This window comes from Melospiza melodia, chromosome 20 (genome assembly GCF_035770615.1).
Source record: "Melospiza melodia melodia isolate bMelMel2 chromosome 20, bMelMel2.pri, whole genome shotgun sequence".
In the NCBI taxonomy this organism is placed as follows: domain Eukaryota; kingdom Metazoa; phylum Chordata; class Aves; order Passeriformes; family Passerellidae; genus Melospiza; species Melospiza melodia.
Window position 1 is genome coordinate 13,245,474 of NC_086213.1, and position 24,187 is coordinate 13,269,660.

Sequence of the window (24,187 nt, forward strand, 5' to 3'; positions counted from 1 at the left end):
TGATTGGCCATGGAGATCCTACAAATCATCTTGTTTCTAGTTCTGGATTGGATGAGAAGCTGAAGCATAAGTTTGCCAGGTGATATAAACTGTGTTTTCCACATATTATGCATTGAGATTAGTTCTCTGCTAACAACAACTCAGCAGCAGTAAAACTGGCTATAAAAATCCATCATCAGGTATTCTGGAAGCCAAATCTCCGAGGTCTTAAAATGACTGCTTATTGCCCAGGCCTACAGAGCAAGACCAAATTACTGCAAGGAGCTCACTTCATTATCCCTGCACTGGATGAGCTGGAGCAGCACTAAGGTCCCAGTGTCAGGCATTGCAAGGCAACCCCTGCCCTTGGGAGTTTGAGATCTAAACCAGACAAAGCAGAGAACAGCCCTGAATTGCCTTTTCCTACGCTGGAATATTTCAGATGAATAAAGCTGCAGGTTTTGGCAGGCAGTATCCAGCTCCGAATAATTTGCTTTGTATCCAGACTGCTTAAAAGATACCAGGGTGAATTCTTCCCATTGATTTTATTTTGGGAAGAGTCCCAGGTCTTTGATTTAACTCCATTTTTTGATTGCACATTACAACTCTGCCAAACAAATATCCATCCAAAGGAGCAGCACTACCTCCAGCAGATCCTTTGGGACCTACACCAATGTCAGTGGAGCTCAGGCACCTTTTGTTCTTGTTTCTCCTCCAGGACTGTGTGGCCACCATGATCCAGATGGGAAACAGCACTTTGTGTGCACTCAGGAGCGAGGCTGGGGTGCCACGGTTTGGACAGGACTTCAACACAGCCCACGCCTGCACTCCTGACAGGGCTGGAGCCTCCCCCAGGAACACAAAGCACTTCCTCACGTCTCATTTCTGCCTCAGTTTTACTGAGGAATTTTCCTGCTGCACTTCAGCTGGAACAATATTTTAAGCCAATAGTGATGACTGGAGAGGCAAGTTAAGGGAAGGCATCTAGTAGCTGGAAATCAGGTCCATTACGCTGTATTAAATATTAAGCTCAGTGTTGTAAGCCAGACAATTGCATACTGAATTAATAATGTTATTTATTCCATTTAGTGGATTATGGAGGACACTTAATCATCGTGGCATTTTAAATCAGAGCTGGCATCAACAGCTCAGCTCCAAGAGTATTATATGGAGACACAGAGATGGATTGAGTAGCTGGAGGTGAAGAGAGTGTGAATGTGTGAAATACGGCAAGTTTGGTAATAATAAAGTTATATAGCCTTGATTATTCATTTGGATACTAATGCTCCAACAACACCTAAAAAAGCATAAGCAAGTCCCCAAAGATAACCTTGAGCTGGAGGTTCTATAATATCTGAAGGAACTTAACTTCTCTTCTTTTTGTAAAAGAGTTACAAATTTTCAAAAGTATCTGCTCCCCAAAAGTATCTGCTCAGTCAAAACATGAAAATGTCACAGGAAATTATGAAGTTTTTTTTGTTCCTGGCAAAGTGTAGATAAAATAATAAAAATATCTGAAGATGTAAAAAATCTATTGATACAGGTGTCTGAAAGCTGTTTTAATTTTTTTTTTTAACCCAGAATGGTCAATTATTTTTTCCAGACTTCAACACTGAAAATTTTTGCAGGAAGTTTCAGCAGTAGGAATCCTACCTTTTGAAATATAAGGATTAAATATTTAAAAAGTCCAAGGTATCTCCCCCTCTCATTATTCTTTCATTTTTTAACTTCCTAATTTTGGGTCCCCGATTGCCATCTTTTTTAGCCTATGAAGAAATGGTTCCCCAGGCATCATGCAAGAATCCACATTTTTCCCAATCACTCAGCGGGAACACCCTATCACTCAGGCACATTTCTCAACCTTAATCACCTCCAATTGCTATGGGTTCTAAAATTCAGTCCACTGGAGAAAGAAATAACTGCTCTGCCATTTCCTGCAGCTCTGATTTTTGTGCTTTCATGGAACAATTTCATTGACTTCACAGGAGCCTATCTGGATTTACACCTGTACAAAAATGAGGCAAGAAAACCTGACCTTGGTGTGGAATATCAGGTTCATAAATGCATTCTGTATCTCCAAGAATCTCCCCATTTACAAAGGTGAACAGCTGTTGCTATAAATCAGACAGTCTGAACCAGCCATTAGAACTTCATCCAGATGATCCATTTAAAATATACAAAGGCAACGTTTTGGAAATAAAAATCTACCCTCATGTCCTCAGGGACACCTTCTGTTAGAGAAAAAAAAATCTCATAATTCAAGGCTAAAATTAGTTCATTTTAATGCTGCTTCAGGAGAGCCATGATACTCAAGAGTAACATTGCCTTGCAAAGGCCTGTTAGAGGACTTAAGGGATTCCAAACATCTTGTAATTTGGTAAACACAGCATTGGAGACATCTTTTTCACCTTCTCCGTGGGTGTAGCTCTTTGCTGTAGCGGAATGGTTGTATCTGGTTCAGTTCCCATCAACCATTTTCTGTCTGAATAGGAACACTTGCTAAAGTGTGGAAACAGCTGGCAGAGTTGGCTGTGGATGAACAAAACACGCTCTTGTTTCTGACCACAGCCTGGCCTCTAAGTTCCAGCTGGGACTGCCAAGGGCTCTTCTTGGCTTTTTGGATGAGACCAGGTCACCCAAGAGGTACAAGCTGGCTGTGTTAAGGGCTGGTTCTTGGAGCATAACACTCTGTGAGCAGGGATAAGGCTTTGTGTAAGTAGAGGGGAGCAGGGTGAGCAGCCCCATTTTATCATCTGGGGAATTAGCACAGGAAGATTTAATTATTGGCCCCTGGACATTTACAGTGAGAAAAAGACTCATGACTCTTCTTCTGACAGAAATACTGACATGCAAGTGTTTTCTACCCAGCACTCAGCAAGCAGGACAGGCTGCTGGGGACAGTGTCCATGCAGGTACCTGTGCTCAGGGTCCCTTTGGCACCAGCTTCCCTGGGACACCTGGAACCCACCTCATCTCCTGCTCATTAGTGACTCCTGATTGCACAGCACACATCTTCTGCCCTCACACACACCAAGAGCATGAAATATAGCCAAAGGACCAAGATGGTTGGTCAGCCCTGCACTGACCACTGAGTGATCACCTGCTCCCAAAGCAGCAGTTGGCTCTGCCTTCACCAGGGCCCCGCTTAGTCCTGAATGGAAAGGTTAAATCATGTATCAGTGTTCTGATGGGCATTGTCATTTGTCTTTCTCAGGGTTCTGGAGAGTTAGGCATAACAAGAACATGAGGAAACCAATGAAACACAGACAGAGTTCTACCCTGAACCCCCACACCATCACACAGAGTAACAACTCAGCTCCTTTCACTCAATTCCTTATGCTCTTCTGAGACCATGAAAAGGAACTTTATGATATGCTGGAAGGGATGAAGTATTAGCTATCAAAAACTAGACTAGAGTAACTGAGAGCTTGCATTATTTTCTCTTTGATGTATACTTATGTAAATTCCAATAAATATGCTTAAATGTAACCTGTCTTCAATTCTAGCAGAGCTTATTAAATCTATTTATGCAAGACAAGCTAGGCTCCATGGAATGCCAGGAACTCCCCTGACATTTGCCTTCCTACTTAATGTGATATTCTATGATTACACATACCAGAGCCTTTCATTCAGGCATTTTAATTTACAAATACTTTTTACATTTCTTAACGCCCTGTGGACAGGCATTAAGAGTCCACTTTATTCAGGAGCAATCAATCGCCGTGCAGCAGGGCAGCCCGTTTTGCTCCAGACCACGCACTGAAACACGAGCAGAGTTTGGAAAACTCCTTCCATGTCACTCAGAAACACAATTTCCATTAAGAGCAGACACATTCTCTTAATGCTGGGCCAAGCACTCTGAGCAGAGATGCAGAGGGAAAGCTTAGCAGCAGGCAGGCCATAGGAAAGAGACCAAAACCAACGTCCCCAAAGCAGCCACAGTGAGGACAGTGACCAGCCCTCCTCTGCCAAAGTCACTCACCAAGCAAGTGCTGCTCTCCATGGTGTGAATCTGTCAGATATTTCCTCCATTTCTCTGTCCAGAGCCAAGCTACCTGCTAAAGGAGAAGAAGGTATTATTAAATGGCATCAACTCAGTCTTCCTACAGCAACCTGGACACTTCAATCAAGTCCTGACTCCTCGGAGGACTGGCAACCCATTGTTCAGGCTCATCTTTTCCTGTTAGCTCTATTATTTCTGGAGCTTTTCATGTCCTTTAATAATGAATTGCTTCTCTGACAGTCCAGTCTCCATGGCTGGCAGAGCTGAGAGAAGCCTGCCCAGCCTGGTAGGTACCAAGGGGCACAGGTTCCAATGGGACTCCCAGCAGAGCCCATAGGACACCAGCTCCTCTCCTACTGAGCCTCCAGGTGGCCTCCATCACCTCCTAAACACTCAGCTACACTTCAGCTACTAATGGCAGTGCTTAAAAGCAATACCTAAGAAGAGAACCCCCTTCAAACCCATTTCCAAACAAAGAACACACAGCCAAGTTCCTTCCACGCAGGAGCTCAGCTCCCAAGGACACTTTTCCCTCACACCTGCAGGACAGGAGCCCTTGGTGGAGCAGGGCTGCTCTGGCAGGCAGGTGATGCTTTCTCTGTCAGACTTTAAGTGCAAAAACTCCTCATGGCACAAAGTAGAGACATACTGCACATCCAAACCAAGCTCTATTTGTATTTCTTCATGTTCCCTTTGTAAGTGGAGTGTAATTATGCACACAAGGAAGCCCCTGCCCTACCTGGGTTAGGAGAGCACCTCCAGCTTTGCAGTAGAATTACCCAGGAGAGTTAGTCAAGAGGCTCCTCCTTAAGAGGTCAAATTCAGGTAAATGAGCCCCATCTGTGCTGCTTTAGGGCAACAGAGCACCAAAAACCTCCAGGTGTTAGAAACAAACAACCTACATTTCCTTTGCTTGGGTTTATAGTGAGAGGGTGACCTGGCTGCAGAAAGAAGATAAAACTCAAGGTGCAATTTGCATCTGTAGGCAGAGATTTGGGCTGCAGCAGGGAGAGCTGGGAGATAAACAGCCCTGGGGAGAGCTTAGAATGAATCTTGCACCAGCATTTTTGTTTGCAGGCCTGCTCTTTGCAATGTTTTAGTAGGATAAACCCAGAACTGCCATCCCTCCATGTAAATAAAGGGATTTGTCATAAAGCTAACAGATCCTGCTCTGAAGTAGTTCCCCAGAATATGATGTGACAATGAGGTGCCTAAGAAAATAACTTTCCCACTGCCTGGGAAAAACCATTCCTAAGATGGTAACTTTCCAGCTGTGATCAATATGGGCTTCAAGAGAGAACAGGGGCCTGAAATACTCTGTGTATGGTCTGCACAAGGAGAACAAAGGCAACAAATAAAACTGAGGTATTTGTAAAAGGTCTGTGTCTTACTCCCAATTATCAGCTTAAAGGTAAGTTCTTGGAATGGTTACAGCCAGCCAGTTGCTCTGTGGGAATCTCACACACATCTGGCAGACAAGGAGCTGTAAACTGGTGCTTGTGGCCTTTGCCCACCCAGGAGATCATCCTGAGAGGTCCATGGTGCACCCCCACAAACTCTTCAGGTGCTATTCTCTGGCTGCTCCAGTGCTGCAAAAGGCGACTGAGATTTTTTGTTCCAATGTTTTTACACTTATATTGTGCCCAAAAGGTTGAAGCAGAGAAACATGAGCCCGTGGTCTCCAAAACCCTGGGGCTCCACCAGAGTTTTGCAGTTCATTTACACTGAGTCAGGATTTGCTGCCAGGTTTGAACCCCCACTGCCTCCCTCTGCTACCCTTCTGGACACACAGATTTCTCCTACAATTTCCCCCATCCTTTCCCATGGGCTTGTGAAAACAAAGAAGCTCACGTTTGACAATTACTCCACGCAGAATCATTAGGTGTGATCCTAACAGTGATGGAAACCGTTTAACCTCATGGGTCAGTCCCACTTTCCTGGCCCAGCCTGCCACCTCCCTCTCTTGCTGACTGTGGCAAGTTGGGCAGAAAGCAACTGGCAGTTTTTAAGAGCTGTATTCTCACAAAACCAAAGTTATGATGGACAGAGAGCAAGCACGCTCATTTCATGAAGAAATACACTGACAGCTCTTCCCCCTTGTGTCACTTCACACACTCCAGGGCAATTGCAGCGGCACTGAACATGGACTCATCCATCCAGGGGAAAACAAGGCTTCCTTCAAAGCCTCTTTTATTTACTCCAGTCAGCTGTGCTGAGTGTATCGATTCAATCAGCTATTTCCTTAACCATAAAACCAGATGTGCGCCGTCACGGCCCATCTACGGGGACTGAATCCGTGCCATTTAGAAATGCAGAATAAAAATAAAAAAATCCCAAGAAAGCTGAGATATGCTGATGTTTGGAGCTCTCAGTTTCCTAGGTAAATTGCTTTCGTTTGAGTCACATTTATTTTTGTTACCTCCAAAGAAATGCTGTTTTAGCCGCATTTCTTGGAAACACTGTTGAGATCTAATGGGTTGTTACTGATGTGAACTCTCAGGGTGGAGAATAGAGAGTGTAGTATTATCTTTGCTTCTGGGTATCAGCAACTTCTGCAAGCAGTGTGGTGCAGTGCATGACATTCCTTGCTAAGGCAATTAATTACCTTGGTCCCTAATGAGAAGAACTGTTCAGCTTAAAAAAAACAACATTGGAGTCCTTTGGACTTAGTTTAGCTCTGGACATCTGGGTAGATGTGTGAATTAGGGAGGCCACATTGCTCAGTTTTCCTCTCTTTCTTCTCATGCCACGTTCTGTTGTTTTCCTCTGTATTTCTTATGGACACTAGAGCTGAGGCAGTCACTGCAGCAGTTCCTCCTTGCAGAGTCACCAAGGAAATGTGGTTTGGCTTTGTTTTGCTTTGTCTATTGGGTACCAGTGAGCCTAAGGAGCAGAGGAAAGGATCCCCATGGGGTGTGTGAGGAGTTACCCACCTGCTGGGTCTTTCCTTCAGCCCAAAGGATGCTGCAGGTGATGCAGGGGGGGTGCACACAGCCACATCCCAGAGCCTGCAGGTCCTGCCCTTGCTGGGATGGAGACACAGGGTGAGCAAACATCTGCACACGGGAGGCCACGGCCCAGCTGAGCCTGCAGCTACAGAGAGGAGCCTTTGTGCAGGAACAGGCTGGGATTTGCTGGCTGGAGGGTTCTTTCAGCAATGCAGCTGTAATATGCTACATGCCAGATTGCAGACATTCCTGGGGCAGCTTTCCAGAATGTGAATAAACTCAGGATATATGTACAAGCCCAGCACTCAGTGTGGGCTCGGCAAGGCCTGGAGGTAGCATGGCATTGCCTTTGCACTTGCACAGCCTGCAGGGATTTCTTCAAGCCCAGATGTCCCCTTCACTTCCAGGATGCACATGTGCTGATCAATTCTTGCTCTGTACTGGAGAAATGATCTCAGAATGTCATACCTCCCCAATGCACAAAGACTCATTCTCACTGCACTGTCCCTTGGCTGCCCGTGCAATATGACCCAGCTCTGAAACACCACAAATGTGAGCAGGGGGGCAATGGGAACATGAGACAGGGCTGTGCTACTCAGGGAAGGCTGCAGAGTGTCTGAGTTGGTCCATCCTGGGGTCCCAGTCACAAGAGTAGGAGTCACAAGTGATTCACTGCACAGGGAAGTGTTACTTCAGAAAATGAATGACTCAAATTTAAGAATTACTGAATAGCTTTCAGGCAAGCCATATCCTAATGCCTACCTAAACAGCATCTGTCTTGTGACATTTAGCATTGTCTGGAAAAAAAAAAAACAGAGGGGGAATATGGCAGCAGAAACAACAAACACTTAAGAAAGACAAAGTGTAAATGCATCTCCAAGAGCTGAGTACTCTCAGTCCCTAGGGAAATGTGCCTGTAGATGTGGTTTCCTCTGGTGCAAGACCCCTCAAAAGAGTCATGGGGTCTTTCTGTTCATACAATCATAATGCCTTTGTGTAACTGAGCACCACTAATTAAATCCAAAAGGAAGGGACTATTTTCCAAAAATGTCTTGCTATTTTTCCTCCCCTTAAGAGAGTTTTCTGACATCTGAAGAGTGGAGCTCTGTGTGGGCATGGGCGCACACATAAATGAATTTAGAGATGGCTTGTGCTCCTGTCATAACTGTCACAGATGCAGAAATAAGTCAAGAGGAACAACAAACTCTGGAAAGTCAAACATTGGGTTTGAAAACAAGAAAATGTTGCATGTACTGTTCTGCTCCTGACCTGTACCTTGCACTGCACTGTTTTGTGTGTTGTTCTTTGTCTTCCCCAGAGAAGACAGAAACCAGACCTTAAAACATTCACAATGAATTTTCAAATCAATAACATGTGAGACTTTGTCTAAAAGGTAAAGTTGTTGTAAAAATCAATGTCAGAGAGAGCGCTTTGCCAATTCAATTATACTTGTTCCTCTCAAACTGACACCAAAAACAAAAAAAAAAAAAAAGAAAAGAAAGAAAAAAAGATGCAGGCTTATTTCAAGCCCAATAAATGTTCCTTGGACTAACATCCCAATTTTGCAAATATTCTCAGGGCTTCTTATGCCAGCTCCCCTCAAGGGGTCATAATTAACTCTAAATAGGGTTACCTTGTTTCAGAATCAGTCTAATGTCAAGCAGTGTTTCTGCTTGTGTCCACAATTTCAAAATAATGTTGTATCCATTAAATAGCATGAAGGCTTCCCAGAAATGGGAACCATACGTCAAAATTTAAACACAAATAAGTGTGATTAGACATGGCAGCTGTCTAGAAAATATTCAGCTATTTCACTGAGTTTTGGTCAAAATGTGAATGATTGTACCTATTCCAGTAAGTGCAGAACCAGAAAGGCTCCCACATTACCCTCTGCTTCTCAAGGCAGATTTCATTTTAAGATTGACCCCAAAGCAAAAGAAAACAGCAAGATAAAAGTACAAACAGCTGTGCCTTCTGCTGGCTTAGCTGGAGACTTCAAGGAGTTTGAGATTCACTCTCTCAAAGACATGCAGCTCACAGCACCCAGCCAGACTGAATCCAGGCCACCATGGGAAGGGCTGAACAGAACAGCAAAATCCCAGAGCACAGAATGTCCTGGTGTCCAGGTGAAACGTTTGTCCAGTCCTTGTCAAGCCTGTCAATAATCTTCCCACAGCTGAAAGAAAATGACTGGGAAGTAAATGCCAACACCAGTAATTCAGGTGCAAACCCAAACTCTGAATCACCCTCTCTTCTCTCGTATGAGAGAAATATCCTATAAATATACACCAAACACAAAATCAGTTACAGAAACACCCTGGAAATCTGTACTTGGTTATCTTGAAACTAAAACACGCCAGGAATTTGGGTAAGTTTTTGCTTACAGACTATCATTACTGGCACTTGATCAGATGCAGATAAGTTAGGTTTCCAGCTTAGGAAGAGAATAATGCAAAAGGAATTGGAATAGATTAATTTCACATGTTCCATTTCAGGACAGGTAGGGTTTTTTTTAACCATTGAAGAAACTTTAATATAAATCTGTGCTATAGCAGCACTGTAATTTATAAGAAAGTTCTAAAGCTTCCAGTCTGTGAGTTTCTGCAATAATTAGAAATTTGGTGTTTATTCAATTAAGTATGAAGTGAATAAGATTCAAAAGCTGTTGAGTAGTTATTACTGTTTCTACAAATACTTGATTACATGCCTTGTTTGTCCCTCAACAGGCGAAGAATGGATTTCAGTGGTTTCCAGAGGAGAGCATGAACAGCACAGGAGCATGTTTTGAAAGGATGTGGCTATTTGGAGTAATGTGAGAGCTTCTGAAGGAAAAACAGCTTTGCTTTTTGGAACAGATGTCAGAACCCACTGCAGGCCATAACAATTGCTACTGGCACAGCTAATCACACACCACTATGAATTTCTTCTCCAGATCTTCAGCTCAGCTTAGACAGCATAGAAAGAACATTAGGGCAAATGGAGAATGAAACAACCTGCAAGGAATGGTCAGATATACAAAGTGAGGGGCTTGCCAAGATAACAAACCAGGGAAGAGGGTGTGTGGCAGCAGTTGGTGTTTGATAGGGGTTTGTGCCAAGTCTCCTAACTCACAGGTATCTCATAGAGAAGTTTGGGACCACCACCGCAAGCTGCCTGCCTGGGGAAAAAGATCCTGGAAAATAGAGTATTGCAAAAAAGAAAACCAACCCAGCATCTAAGAACCAACCCATCTGTGATTGTTTCTCCCTGGAGGAATCACTTTAGGGAAATCCACATTCATTACTGCTGCCCTCCAGGCTCTGGCAGAGCCTCCCTCCAGCACCTTGTTTTGCCATGCTGAAACTACCATGTAAATACTCTTCTCACTGGGATACTGCAGACAACTGATGTTGGTGAAAAAACCTGGAATCTGCAAAAGAACATTTCTAGGAAATTGAATTATATCACCAGGATTTACAATGAAAACCTCAGTAGACAGAGAGCACTGCAGGACACAACCCTCAAAACATTCCCCCCAAGTCTTCTTCTCTCCAAAGATCTCTGCTTATGCTGTAGAAGCAGTAAAATACTTTAAAAATACTGCATGGTCAATAAATTAAGCAATTGTTGAAGCACAGATCAATAGATCAGCTGGATACACTAAAAAGAAATACAATCACAGTGTTTTTAAGCTATTATCTCTATTGTTGAAAAGGTACCGTATCTGCTTCTTTACTTAAAATGTTGCTAGACAAGAGGGAAGAGATATTTAAACCCTTCCAGACATTAAAGTATTAGAACACAGTTTAGTTTTGTTAGGGAAGAAATGCACAATAGGAAGAGAATATCCTGCAGTATCTTCTCACAAATTAACTGGCAGCTCTAAAGCAGCTGCCTTCCAAAAGCCTGGACTGATGTTACATCTGATCTCATGAAAATAGCCATAAAGTCTGACTTACCAAGATGACTCTGCTGGCTTTAAGCCTCAATGAATAACATAACCCTAAAAATAGAGTTTGAGTCTATAAAAATCAAAACAAAGTTTGATGTAGAGACAGTTTTGCAAGCAAAAATGAAAATATTGAATTCTCCATTAGGAAAACACATATAATAGACCAGCCTGGGGAAAATCTGTTGAGCACCATGAACTTTGTGGATATCAGTATGAAAGGCAAAGCTTTTTGAAGAATATAATCTCATTTTTATTGATTGTCAGAAAATTGAAATCTTCTTTCCACAAGGTGATGAAAAAATCCTTTTGGGACCTGGCTGTGGATACTGGGATTCATGGGCCCTTGTGACTTGTTTTAACTGAGCTGCTCCTGCATGGTGGGGATATTTCTATCCTCAGATATCCCTGCAAGCCAGATTATGCTGCTATTTCTATTTACAGATGGGGAATAAAGACAGACAAGAGTCAAGGGCCAGATTTCCAACTGCACTTGTTTATGGAAATTAAAGGATTTCTTGAAACACAGCTCAAACATGCCTAGACAGGGCTTGATTTCCTTCCAGCCCACTCCAGTGGGAGGCTCCAAAATAGCATAAAATACAACACCTGAACATTATGATGAAAGGTTAGAGCCATCTGTTGCAGAACCTGCTGGCTACTGTGATCCCAATGGCTTTTCTGTGCTCATCCTCACTATGAGAGTCTGGAACTCATGCTGGCCTTGAGACTGTGAGTGGCGCAGCTTCTAAAATGAAACAGTGAGGATGCCATCAACATCTGCTCCAATCTGTTGAGATGTCAACAGCCACACCACCAGGGAAGGTGTCTTGGATGCCTAGCAAATGGTTTCCATGAAGTTTTGGGGAGGAATCTAGCTTTTCATGGAAATGCTGAGGAGGACTTAATAGATCATGGAGTTTCTGCCAAAGAACTCCGCCTCTACTCTTTATGAAGCTTGATGAAACTTTTAGCTATTCTCTTTATGACTTCTGAACTTCTTTAAAAACAGAACAAACCCTGTGTCCTGTCCCTCTCCTGGTAGTAACAATTCTGTCCAGAGGTGCAATTACTTAGGGCAAATCTGTACTGTTCTTTAGCAGTACATTTCTCTCTTAGTTTATGTTGGAGCAGACTTGGGATAAGTCCAAGAGCTTTTCAGCTATCCCATGGTGTTGTCTTAGATATAAACTTTGGAGATTCAGAGCATCCACACTGGTTGTGTTCCTGCATAGCAGATCCCTGAGTGAGGCTGCAAGCTCTCTGCAGATGGTGGGGGGAAATCTGGGTGTACATTCTGCCAACAAAGCGAGCAGCCTTTAAATATACAGGGATTTCAATGTGATTAAAAGTCCAGGTAGCTTCTAAGACAGAAGAGAATAATCTCTCTGTGCAGTCCCTTTCTCTCCAGTGGCTGTGCTGGCTGCTGAGGCCCAGCCAGAATGAAGGATGCTTTGCATGACTCTCAGTGTTTACTCCCACAGGAAGCAGAGTATCCTGTCTGGCTCTTGGAATGCTCACCACCTGACTGCGGCATGCTCCAGACAGCGAAGCCTTTTTACCCAACTGGAATGTGCTGCAGTTCAAATGCTGGCAATAAAATAAGCAAGAAGGGCTGCTCTGCTGGCTGGGAGGTCAGGGCACTGTTTGCTTAAGGGATAGCACTGAATTGGGCTCTTTCTGCCACGGGCAGGCCGAGGGGCACAGCCACAGCGAGAGTCGCAATGGGCACTTCCAGGGAGCTGTGATCCTCCTCACTGCAGCCTTTGGCCACCTGGGGTGGCTCCCAGAGAACAAGGGCAGGTCCAGATCACCAGAGGGAGTTGGGATCTGCCTCACTCTGTAAGGCAAGGGATGGTGAGCAGGTCTCCAAAAATGGTCTTCCAAGAGACGTTTCTGTGACTGGGTGTTGTAACGTCATCAGTAACAAAGAGCAATTCCCCTGGCCTTGCACTTGGTACTGATGGATTTGGCAGCACACAGTGCTGGGGTTCACCATTCACAGGACATGGATGGACTGGAAAAGGTCCAGGCAAGAGCCAAGAATTGAATTAAAAGGTTACAAAATAAGTTTAGAGCAGAAGCATCCAGTACTGCAATTTCTTGTTACAGAGTGATCTTATATTCTGTTGAAGCAGAAATACAGGGAACAAAACTGACCAAAGACTTTTCATTCTGGCAGACAAAACCAGATTTGGTGGCTGGGGGCTGAAGTGAGAATTTAGAGTAGCAATAAAGTGAACATTTCTAATAAATGGAACAATTCACTAAGGTAGCAATCAACTCCTCACTACTGGCAACCTTTGACGCAGACTGGACTCTTTTCTCAAACACATATTCAGTTCAAAGGACATTAATTGCAATTTGATTTTGATTACTACAGCCTATATTATATGGAGGATCAGAACTGATGCACTTATGGATTCCTGCTGCATATTTCTAGAATACTATGAATCCTCTTAGAAGTGTGAGAAACCTCTAATTCCCCTTTGTATAGATATTAACCTTGAGTTATTTGTTCCTAGTTCTGCCCAACTGCCCCAAAATTTACTGCCTGATCACAAGTAGTGCCTCCCAAGGAGATGGCTCATTGCTAAAGCCATGCAATTTTTCTTCCTTAACTCAACTTGCATTTTTTGAGTTGAATAAACTTAAGGAAAGTTCACAGGAACATGTGATCTGTAATTTCATACAATAACTAGCTGTAAACTCTCTGTCTGTGTTGATTCAGAAACAAAGAAACCCCCAAGATACATTTCTTAAAAACCAATTAAATACTCCTCCAAACAGCACACAAATGTACAATCTCAGGTTGCACATAACACAAAACCAGCCCAGCATTTTCTTCCTAATAAGCATAGCAATGTAAACACAACTACAGACATTGTTTTCTAATTAGAAGAATGTACCATGAGATGTTTACAGACCCCTATGGAAATGTACAGACATTTGGTTGCCTAGCAAATGAAGGAAATGGAAAAGTCTCTCAGCTGGGACACTCATAATTAGGTTGGCAAAGGGAAAAATAAAAGGTCTAGAAGCAAAGAGAGGCAACAGTCCCATGCTGACCCAGGAAAGGCTAAGACACTGCCAAGGAGAGGTACATAAAGGTGAATTTTCCAATGTTTTCATTTGAATATTAGCTTCCCATAACTGTGTGTGTGTGAGCAGGGAATTTGGGCTGCCTGTTGGGAGGGCTCAGTGGGAATGCTGACACAGGGAAGCTGCTGTGTGGCCTTGTCTCCGTGGGACATGTTCTTGATGTTGATACTTGGCAGGGCCTGGGAACTTCTCTCCTCCAGGGCAGGATGTTGCTGGGCAGACACTGCATTTATGGGAGGCAGATCCAGCGTGCTCCATTGTGAGGCAGCAGCTCCTGTCTGTGCAAAACATCAGCAAGAGAGGACATTTGACATGTGGAAGTAAGACCAAAGGCCACAGCACCTGCCAAATGGGTTTCCTGATGGCTGAGTAGCACAATGCTTTGGCCATATGGATTTCCAAGGCTCCACCATTCCTGACTGTGGCCTGGGTATCCAAAAGCAGAACCTCCTGGAGTCTCAGCACAGCTGTGCCTGAGAACTGGCCCACCACAATCCTCCAACCCTCCCTTTGCTGTGAGCCATGGAAAGCAAGTTCCTACACTGCTGGCTTTTGTGCTTCAATAAATAAAAGACTTGAAAAAGACAATTTTTACTGCCATCAGGGCTGGCTCCAAAATAGAAACTTTGCAGTTTTGATTCTGTTGGTGTCACAAGGAAACTGTTCCCTTATGCACACAGCAAGCAGTTCTGCTTCCAAATTCTCACAACTTTATGCTGATGTTGGCTGCATCCTCTGGGAAAGTGAAAATAACAAAGCCTGGTGCAAAGAAACAATATGTTTTCCTTGGGGTAAATTTCCCACAAATAAATGTGGGAAAAGGTATCAGGCACTTGCTTGTGAAAGAAACTAGTTTCTCAGGCATCCTCCCCATTGTGGTATTGGTTACCACAGAAGAAACATTTTCCATCCCAACTCCTACCCATAGTTACATCAGACAAAGCTATGGCCAGACTGCACTTTCTTCATACAACATTCCTTCTCCCTGGAAAAGCAGGAGGAAACCTGTCTGTACTGCAGGAGTCAATCCCACAGCACCACTGCAAGCATTTCCTGGCCCACCAGCTTCTCCTCCACGCTCCTACAGCTCAAGGGTTTTACCTCACAGTGCCTGGGTTTGCAAGGGGAGGGCAGTGTAAAGTTGCTTTGATATAAAGATTAATCTAATTTACAGGAGCTCTTAGTACCACATTACACAGCTAAACCACATACATGAATCCTGGATATAACTTGAAGAGAATTTGGTTTTAATCTGAACCCTTGAATTTTACGTATGGGAAAAAGCCAAACAATTTCAGATTGTTTATTTATGATGGGATAGTGGCAACGTAGGTGAAATTAACTCCATAATAATCAGCCAGCTCTGCTTTTGGCCGAACAACTTCTACACCTAGCAAATTGTGTTTGCAGCATTTTAAATCCCCTTTAATCCCACTTTTATCCCATAGACACTCCAGATCAGCAGTTTTCAAGCTTCATGAAGTTCCTTTTCCAGTGAAAACATAATGCTTTAAACTGCAAATTTTAACTTGCTGATAATATCTTTCTTACCCCTTTGGACCCTCAGCAACAGCACATCACCCTCCATGGTTCTGCAGAGCACAGGGATACAGCCACTGCCTAGAAAAACAGCTGTATTTGTGTCACTCAGCCCCAGGATTTCTGCTCAACTAGAAATTTTGCCTGGCTTTAACACACAGGAATAAAAGGTGTGGTGGAGCAGGGGGAAGGGATGTTTGCAATGGCTCAAATCTACAAAGATGGTTTCCAGCTGCATTTCACATATGATTTGGGGTTTGGACGAAGTTTTAACAGAATTTCTCCATGAATTATGCAAGAGGCTGCTGGAACGCTGCAAGTACACAGAGGCACAAAGAGATTTTTTTTGAAGCAGCCCTTAGACAACCCACTGGCATCTGACACACGAACCAAATCAAAACCCAGTCCCAAAAGGCAGAGAGTCTGGGGAGGGAGAGAGAGGAGAGGAGCCCGGTGCTGCGGGTGCCGGGTGGGGACACGGGGTGGGTGACCTGCTGCAGTGCAGCACTAGATGGTGCTGTATTTTAGAAATAACTCTGCCTCGTGGGTCCCTTTTTGTTGGATGCAGGCTCAAAGATGTGGCAAGCACACACAGGCTCCTTTTGAGAAACGCTGCTGCTCTTTTCAAGGAAAGTATGGATTTTCCTTTCTGTCTCTTTATAGCACAGGAGTTAATAGAGACTATGAATTTGTAACTGGGGAGTTGCCAGTGAAACTCTCCAAGTGCTGCTGTTTCATTTGGGTGTGTGATGGGAACTTCAGAGCGCCGTAAAAGTGTCAGGAACAACACTGTGTCTGTGTTTACCTTTCCCTGACTTAGCCTCTTGCTCCTGATTTAGGCTGGGGGCAGTCTCCAAAAGCCCAGCAGCAGAACTGCACACCCTCAGCAGAAGCTCAGAGCATTCAGTTCTGCCAGCCAAGCTCTGGTTGCACAGGAACACTGTCACCCTGGGAAAGTGGGTGGCACTGAGCATGTGGCTGGTGCCAGGAAAGTCTTCAGGGGTGTTTTAGAGAAGCATCCACCCTTGGGTTGTCACTGCCACAGGCTGTACAGGAGGAGCTGGGACCCTGTGCTCCCCACTGGTGTCACTTACTGCAGTAGAGCTCTTCAGAGGGAACAGGGAGGAAGCCACAGGCACCCAGGTGAAGTGGAGAAAAACAACTTTTAAATCAGTGGCCTAAAAACTCACCTGTCAAAGAAGATGGGTGGCCTCCAGGGTTTACTCCTCCTGCTGTTTCTCACTTGTGCTGGTGTGTGGTGCATTTCTGGAGATGCTGGGCACACATTCAGAGCTGGCCCATTACCCTCACTCCCAGAGACTCCAGCAGGCAGAGCAGGTGCTCAGCGCTTGGCTGGATCCAGCCTGGGCTGCAATGGGCAAAGCCTTCTATCAGCTCTCCCTGGGGTGGGAAGGGTTCAGAGACACCTGCTTATTCCAGTTGGCCATCCAAGGAAGCAGGCACTCTCTCTTCCCTCCTGCTCTGCTTCCAGGCACAAGTGAGTTTGGTTTCCTGGCCACAAACAGGGCAGCCTGAGCCAGGAAAGGGCAATTAATGTCAGAAAAGATCAGGGACGCAGCACAGCACAGCTCACTTGGCAGCAGCACAAAGCAGGGAGGGGGAGATGTCTTTTGGAGAGCCTGCAAGAAGCCAAAGCAGCCAAAGGAGCTCTGCAGTGCCTGGGCCAGGTTGTTCCCATGGCAGTCAGTCCCTTCAAGGGGTCATTTAACTTCCTCCATGGGGCATCAGCAGTACAGACACAGCTTTTTGGTGGGGAAGGATGAGGCAAAAATGGGTTTGCCTCTCCTCATAAGGTGTGGATGAAAGGACAAGGCAGCTTCAAAAGAAATATGAGCCTGTATGGAAGTCTGTAGGATGGAGGTTGGCACAAGCAGTGGGTCTGCAGGGATGCTCAATGGCTGAGTGAGAACAGGCCCATTGCTGGCTGTGTGCCCAGCAGCCTGTCCCATCACACAGCATGGCAAGGTTTAGCTTGGCAGCAGAGGTGGTGTCTGCCTGCCAGAGCCTTGGAGGGAAGTCAGGAGCCAAGGAAGCACCATTCCAATGGGCTAATGAACTCATGCTCAGGAGTTTTGGCTTTGCTAAAACTCAGTGGTTAAACAGAGAAGGAAGATTTGTGATCACTTAGCCTGCACAAACCCACCATTTTCAAGGGGCATAAAAGGATGGGGTCTCCCACCTCAGGTCAAACCCAAGGGTTGTGGGATGTGCTGTGCTCCAACACCAAAGCATAAATTAAATTAAGATGCCAAAATGTGTCCTAGTGCTGTGGGAATTAGCACTCCACAGCACACTCCAGTGCTCTCAGCAGGAGTTGCCTCCTCTTATCCCCAAGTCCCTCTGGCATCTGTACCATGACAAAGGATGCCAGTCCCAAGGACTATGTATAGACTGAAGCAGGGATAAACAGAAAGAAAGAGGACACTGTCTGCAGCAGACAGCAGGGCAATAGAGGGTGTCATGTCATACCTGAGGATGCTATTTTGAGAGCTCAAGACAGGATGAAGGAAGTAGAGTTATTAAACTCACTGGGAAAAGGCACTGGAAGTGGCTGGCACCTGTCCCAGACTGGAGAGAGAGAGAGGCGCTGCAGACAGCCCAGGAAAACCAAAACATGCCTTCCCTTTCATAAGGAAGAGCAGCCAAACTGGGGCTCAGCCTTGGCTCAGAGTCCACCTGCAAATTGTCTGCCACAGTCTGCTCTCACCGCCGAGGGTTGCGTGGGCAGGAGGAGCTGCCGGTCAGAACTTGGGGCCAAATTCTTAACCCAAATTCTTAAACCTCTCCCTATCCTGTTCACAACTAATTCTGACAGGGAATAGGAATCAGAGCCCTCAGCTCTCCAGTCTTTTTTCTCCTCTTCCTCATGTGCCAAACAGGCAAACTGAGGCACACTGTCCCACAGCCTCGCTCTCTCTCATCCCAGGCTCTGCCTATTCCACCCAGCTCTCAGAATTTTGCTCATTCAAGTTATGTCTCCTTAGGGTTTGCCTATATCAGACATTATATCTTCACATGGAATTTGCTGCATTTCAGCACATTCTCTCTAGCTCTTTTCTATGTCTAAGTGTGATTAATTCTGTGGCAAGGGGAGCAGATCCATAGAAATTCTCAAAAGAAAATCCATCATGAGGAGGCACTGGAGGCTTCTCCCACTGCAGATTACTGTGGGGAAAAAGGTTTAAATCTGCTACTGCAAGCTTCAGTGCTGGAAGAAATTACCCCTGATGCTGAACTGCAATAGCCCACAACTGTGAGAGAGGCTGATTATGGCTGGGACTGCCACACAGGGGGACCTGATGTCTTCCCGGATTATCCCCTTAGAAATCCAGGCTCATACTGGATGTGGCTGCCAGCACAGTGACTCTTAGCTCTCATAGCAGGAGAGCCTGATGGCCAGGGGATACTTTTAAGCAGAACAGAGATGTAAAAATCCTGCTTTCAATTAATTGCATCACCAGGGAACTGGAGGGCAATTTGGATTAAACTGTTGAAGCTCTTTCAATCACTTCCCAGGGGAAGATCCAGCAGGAGTGAAGGATTCAGCCAGAAATGACAAATAGGGAAGTGAGTGAAATGTGGGGAGAGTTATTCTTCTGCCCTTCATAAAATTCTGGTTTCATACTGGTCCAGACTCCTGCACTGCCAGCAGTGGGGAGGTGTGGGGAGTGTGAGGCAGCTGACACAAACCCTGTCAGTGCAGAGAGATCTGCTGCTTGCTGGGACAGGGGCTGTATGGCCCAGGCTGACCTGCCTGGGGATCCCTCAGCAAAAACACAGCAGTGCCCTGCTACCCCCACATACCCAGTTTGTGTGTGGCCCAGTTTCTCACTCCTCATAAAGTAGCCTCTGTTCTAGAGGATCCAACTTCTCACTCTCTCCATGGGCAAAGCCAGGATTTTTTTGGGCTCATGCCTGATCTGCCTTGCTGCTCCTTCTTGAGTTAGAAATTATGCACTACTGGCAGCAAGAAGCACAGCCTCCTCTCCCCACATAATGCCAAAGACTCATTTCTTCTCTTTGAGTTAAAATAAAGCTCTACTGTTTTGTAGTGTCAGAATGGGCTGTTTTTTGTTTTACAGCTACTGATTAGATGGGATTGCTTCAGCTGCCTCACAGCTCCAGGCTAGCAGGGCAGCACTCAGCTCCTGTGCATCACTGGCCAGCTCTGGGAAGTGTCTCTCACTCCCACCTGTATGCCCAGAAATCAAACCAAGGGATTCTCTGGCTCCTCCATTGTAAATCAGCCTAGAAATTGGAAGTGAGGCTGGAGTGCCCCCAGGCACAGAGCAGGTACCTGGCTCTGGATATGATACAAAAGCTCACTCCGGTGGAAAGGTAGAGTTTGGTGAGTCAGGGAATGGATCTAAAAGAATTTTCAGGCCTTAAAGCAACCATCCTGTGCAGATGAACAGAGACCCAAAAAAAAGAAAAAAAAAAAAAAAGAAAAAGAAAAAAGAAAGAAAAAAACCAGGCACTTTATGAAGAAAAGCCAGTTTTTTAGTGATATATAATTAAACAAGTGGTTCAGTCCAGACTATACCCAGATCAACAGCTAGGAGCAAGTAGAACAAATCTATCTGAGTTCAATTTACTAAAACAACACCCCCCCCCAAGTAGCTGGAAATCCTCTGTATCCGCATTTTAGTTGTGTCATTTCTTTGCTTTTAAAAGCCAATGAATGCCAGATGTCCCTGATTTTGGTTTCCAGCAAACAGGTATCTTACCCAAACCATCCCTTTTAAATTAAGCACAATTTGCTGCTAAGTTGGTTTTGTAAAAGAGAGAACGGGCAGGGGGGAAGGGACATGAAAAACCCAAGAACTGCCAGCATTATCATGTGCAAAATGAGTCTGAAGGAAATTGGGGACATGCAGCTGTCAAGGCAAACAGCAACAGATTGAGGCCATGGCATGAGCAGCATGGAGCTCTAATGAGCAGGAAGAGCAAAGCCAGAGCCACAATTTTATCCTGTGTTGATATTCTACAAGAAAAATGATCACAGAGAACATTTATTGCCCCCCTAACAAGATCAAGCTTAATAACAAAGCTACACATGTTATTTACTACAATGTTTGCCTATTGCATAAGCAGCAGTGCCTGTTGCCTGGATCCTTGCTGCCTGCTGAGGTCTTTTCTCTCAGACTGGCTGTTTCCCAGAGAGGTGGGTCTGGAAAACCCTGGATGAGTGTGTGAGAAAGAATCAGATGCTGGGGGATGGTGCTCTTACATGGATTGCACAGGGCCCAAGCCTATCCAACATGGACAAACACATTAAACAAACCCCAGACCATTGTGCTGTTCCTTCCCTTTGCTCACAGCTCTCTCTCCCTGTGGGACACAGGTCTGTAATTGGCACAAGGAGCTTATCCCAAAGTCATTTTCAAGTTGGAGTGACCATCTGGTATGTTCCCAAAGGATTCATGTCCACAGGGTCTTCTGCACAGAAACCAAACCCCATCCATATAAATAGCAAGCCTGGATAGAAATTGAGGATGTACTGGGGAGAATGCAGAAAACTTTGAGATGCACAAAGAATGGCAGAGATGACAGCATAACAAGATTCCAGAGCTGCAGGGGAGCAGCCCTGTGAACTCATCAGCTCAGACAGAAGAGACACACGAGTGAGCAGCCACTGCTCCTGTGCTTGGAGCCTTCCTGCCGCCTCCAGCACTTGAGGCAGCAGCATGTGCTCATTAGCTGAGTTTCCCAGAGCGCTCCACCCTGGCACAAGGACACTCGGGGAAGGCAGGACCCATTTAGCAGTGTAGCCACCGAAAAGGTTCAGCACTTCTTGCCCTGGAGAGCCCTATCAGATGGGCTGGTTGTTACCTGCTCCTTCTCACCACTGACACTTCAGCTTAGCCCCCTCTAGAACAAGTGTGCTGTGAGCCATTTCTCTCCCACCCTTCTTCCATGCCCAGGAGTTTCTTCTGATTTTGGCTACTTCTCCATTCCAAAAAAAGGAAAAATGAACAGAAGGGAAAATGAATGTATGCCCTAATATATAATTTTAATAAGACACAGAGGATCTGCTTTTATCACATCAACTAAAATTTGCCCAGGGGTCCAGATGGGGTAACTGGCCCTGACACAGCAAAAGCAGAGGTTCCAAAAAATCCCCCAAACACAGCACAATATGGAAGGAAGATACATCTTCATCTGTCATGCACTGTTTTACAGTTACACCCTGTGGGTGCACAAGATTAATTGTCTGGGTATGTTTGCCACATGTGAAAGCATCCCAGGAGCAGTTGAACAGGAACATGAAACTATTGTATTTTTATACTTATATAATTTCCTACCTTTCCTTTTTACCTCTGAAAGACATGAAAAACCTGCAGGGAAACAAGCTGGAGGATACAAGGACAAAGAGATGGAGGACATACATGGGCCAACTAACAGAAGAGGCCTCAGCAAACTGAAAAGTAGGAGATCCAGCAGGTAGTAGGAAAAAAAATAATTTTTCAGCTTGGATTTGGGAAAGGAGTGTCTAGGTAATTTAATTGTATTCTTTCAGGTCATGCTGCTGCTGCCACGAGGTAACAGGCAACGTGACTTCCAATACTGCTGATGGAATACAGAAGGAAGCAGGAGGAAATTAATTTCTGATATGCCATTTACCCACAGAAGGCTTGGAGCATCAAACAGGCTGTCAGTAGCCATTTCGAAGGGAGAAATGTTTGTGTGGCCTTTGTGATGGTCGAGCTCCTGAGCTTGCACTGAACCACACTGTTAATGTGTTTCCAGTGTTGGAGCTGCCAGGAAAAGGTGGATGGGTAATGCCACACAGACCCAGCTGGGGCTTGCTGCCCTTGTTATCAGCTGGCTCAGGTTTCAGTGTTGACTCTATGCCTGAAGAAAGCCATATGCAATACAGCAGGGCTAACATCTGGCTGGGAGGTCTTTGAAACAAATGGACTCGTCTCATCCTTCAATATCCCTGTTGTACCAGCAGCTCCAGCTGCAGAGTTCAACAAGACAGATTCCCAGACCTGTCAGAGCCCTTTAATTGCAGGGTTCAAGCATGACTCTGGGATTCTCAGCCTGCTAAGGCAATGCAATCCCTACCCAAAATAAAACCCAGTATTTCAAGGTACACCTGCAGCAACAGGTGGTGCTGACCTACAGATACCTGTTCTTGTAGTGATGAGGTTAAAGTCTGTAAAACTCAGTGTACAGCAGGGTCTGCTGTGTCCCTTCTCCCAAACAGTGGCTGACAGAAATGCTTCTGCTCTCACCTGCAACAGAGTTCATCAACTCACAGTGCACCTGAAATTCCACCAAAATATACAGCCACACACACACAAATATGTGTATAGGTATAGTTATATTTCCACAGAAATACAGCCACATCAGAACACTTACCCACATCATCCCTGCCCAGGCAGAAGGTTTGCAGGAAAAACACAGACAACATGTGTTGCTGCTTGGCAGAAATGAGGTAGAACCACCCCCATTTTCAGGCTCTAAATGCAAAATCTCCCCATCTGCAGAGACGAAATAGGCACAATTGATCTTTCATGCAGGAGTCCTCCCCATCAGCTTTCTCCCAGGTCACTACCACAAGTCAAGAGTAAATGAGACATGCTAGTTTCCTCCACAATGAGTGAAAAAACAGGGAACAGGCATGACAGAAAGAATTTGTTAAATACTACTTTAAAGAGACTGTTCTACTCCTCACTGACCCATGTGTAACTCTCTTACAGCTAGTTGGGACACATGCATGAAAATGAGGAAAGAATTTGGCATGTGGGCTTTGAAAAAACATCTGAGAAAGCTCCAGCCTACTAGCACTGTTTTTTAAAATCCATCTTGTTTTCTCTGGGGCAGTAAATTATATTATCTTAATTTAACAGATAAAGGGATGGAAGCACTCGGACTCCCCAAGGTAACCTCCCTTTCAGGGGTGGAGCTGTTCAGAAAAGTTTTCATTCCCAAACTCTTTTGCTTCAGCCCAAGCCTGATGTCCTGGACACTTTCTCTCTACTGTTCCTTAGCTATTTTTACTTCTTCTTACCTCTCCAGCAAGCAGAACTGCAGAACTGTGAGTGTAGCAGCCACAGCATCTCCATTTCAAATGGTTTGGCTCCCCTTTCCACAACATTATTTCCTGACTCTTTTTCCAGCCTGCAGCTTGCTGAGCAGAGGACTAGGATAAACTGGATCAGGCAGAAAAAGGTTTTTTTCTGGATGGCCTGCAAATACAACCTTTTCTCTCTGAGCTCAGGTACCCAGCAGCTCCTTGTTCCTGCCTTGCACTGGAGAAACCTCCCTAAATTATGTGCATGTGCTCAAAGGGATTGTTTTGAAATCAAACCTTCTGAAGTGTGTCTTGAGCCCAGCTCAACTTTGGACACACTGTTGAAATTTGGATTTAATTAATTCCACTTGAGTTTTGAAATGGTGCGATACATTTTTCAGAGGTTTTTTTCCCCCCATTTCCTGGATCAGAGCCTCAACCACATTCATGGAAACACTGAAGGGGGAAAAAAAAAATCCCTAGCAATAATTCACCAAGTGGGAACTGAAAACATTTGCTGAAGAAGAAGGAACCTCTTGGTCTTTGGATGCTGGGAATAGTTCAACCTCTCCTCCCAATTCCCTAGGGCTCCAGTGGCCCTTTTTCCGGCAGAGCTGTGGTTATTTGAGCAAGCTGCCCTGGGG

At 45.0% G+C, this 24,187-nt stretch overlaps 1 long non-coding RNA gene across 1 annotated transcript in view; it reads right to left on the reverse strand.

The window, feature by feature from the left end:
• Positions 1 to 14,012: 14,012 nt before the first annotated feature.
• The window catches only part of LOC134427594 (uncharacterized), a 45,738-nt gene continuing 35,563 nt past the window's right edge, over positions 14,013 to 24,187 (reverse strand). The window contains exon 4 of the long non-coding RNA XR_010030201.1: positions 14,013 to 14,234. This is a non-coding gene — a long non-coding RNA (uncharacterized LOC134427594). The remainder of the gene's footprint in view (positions 14,235 to 24,187) is intronic.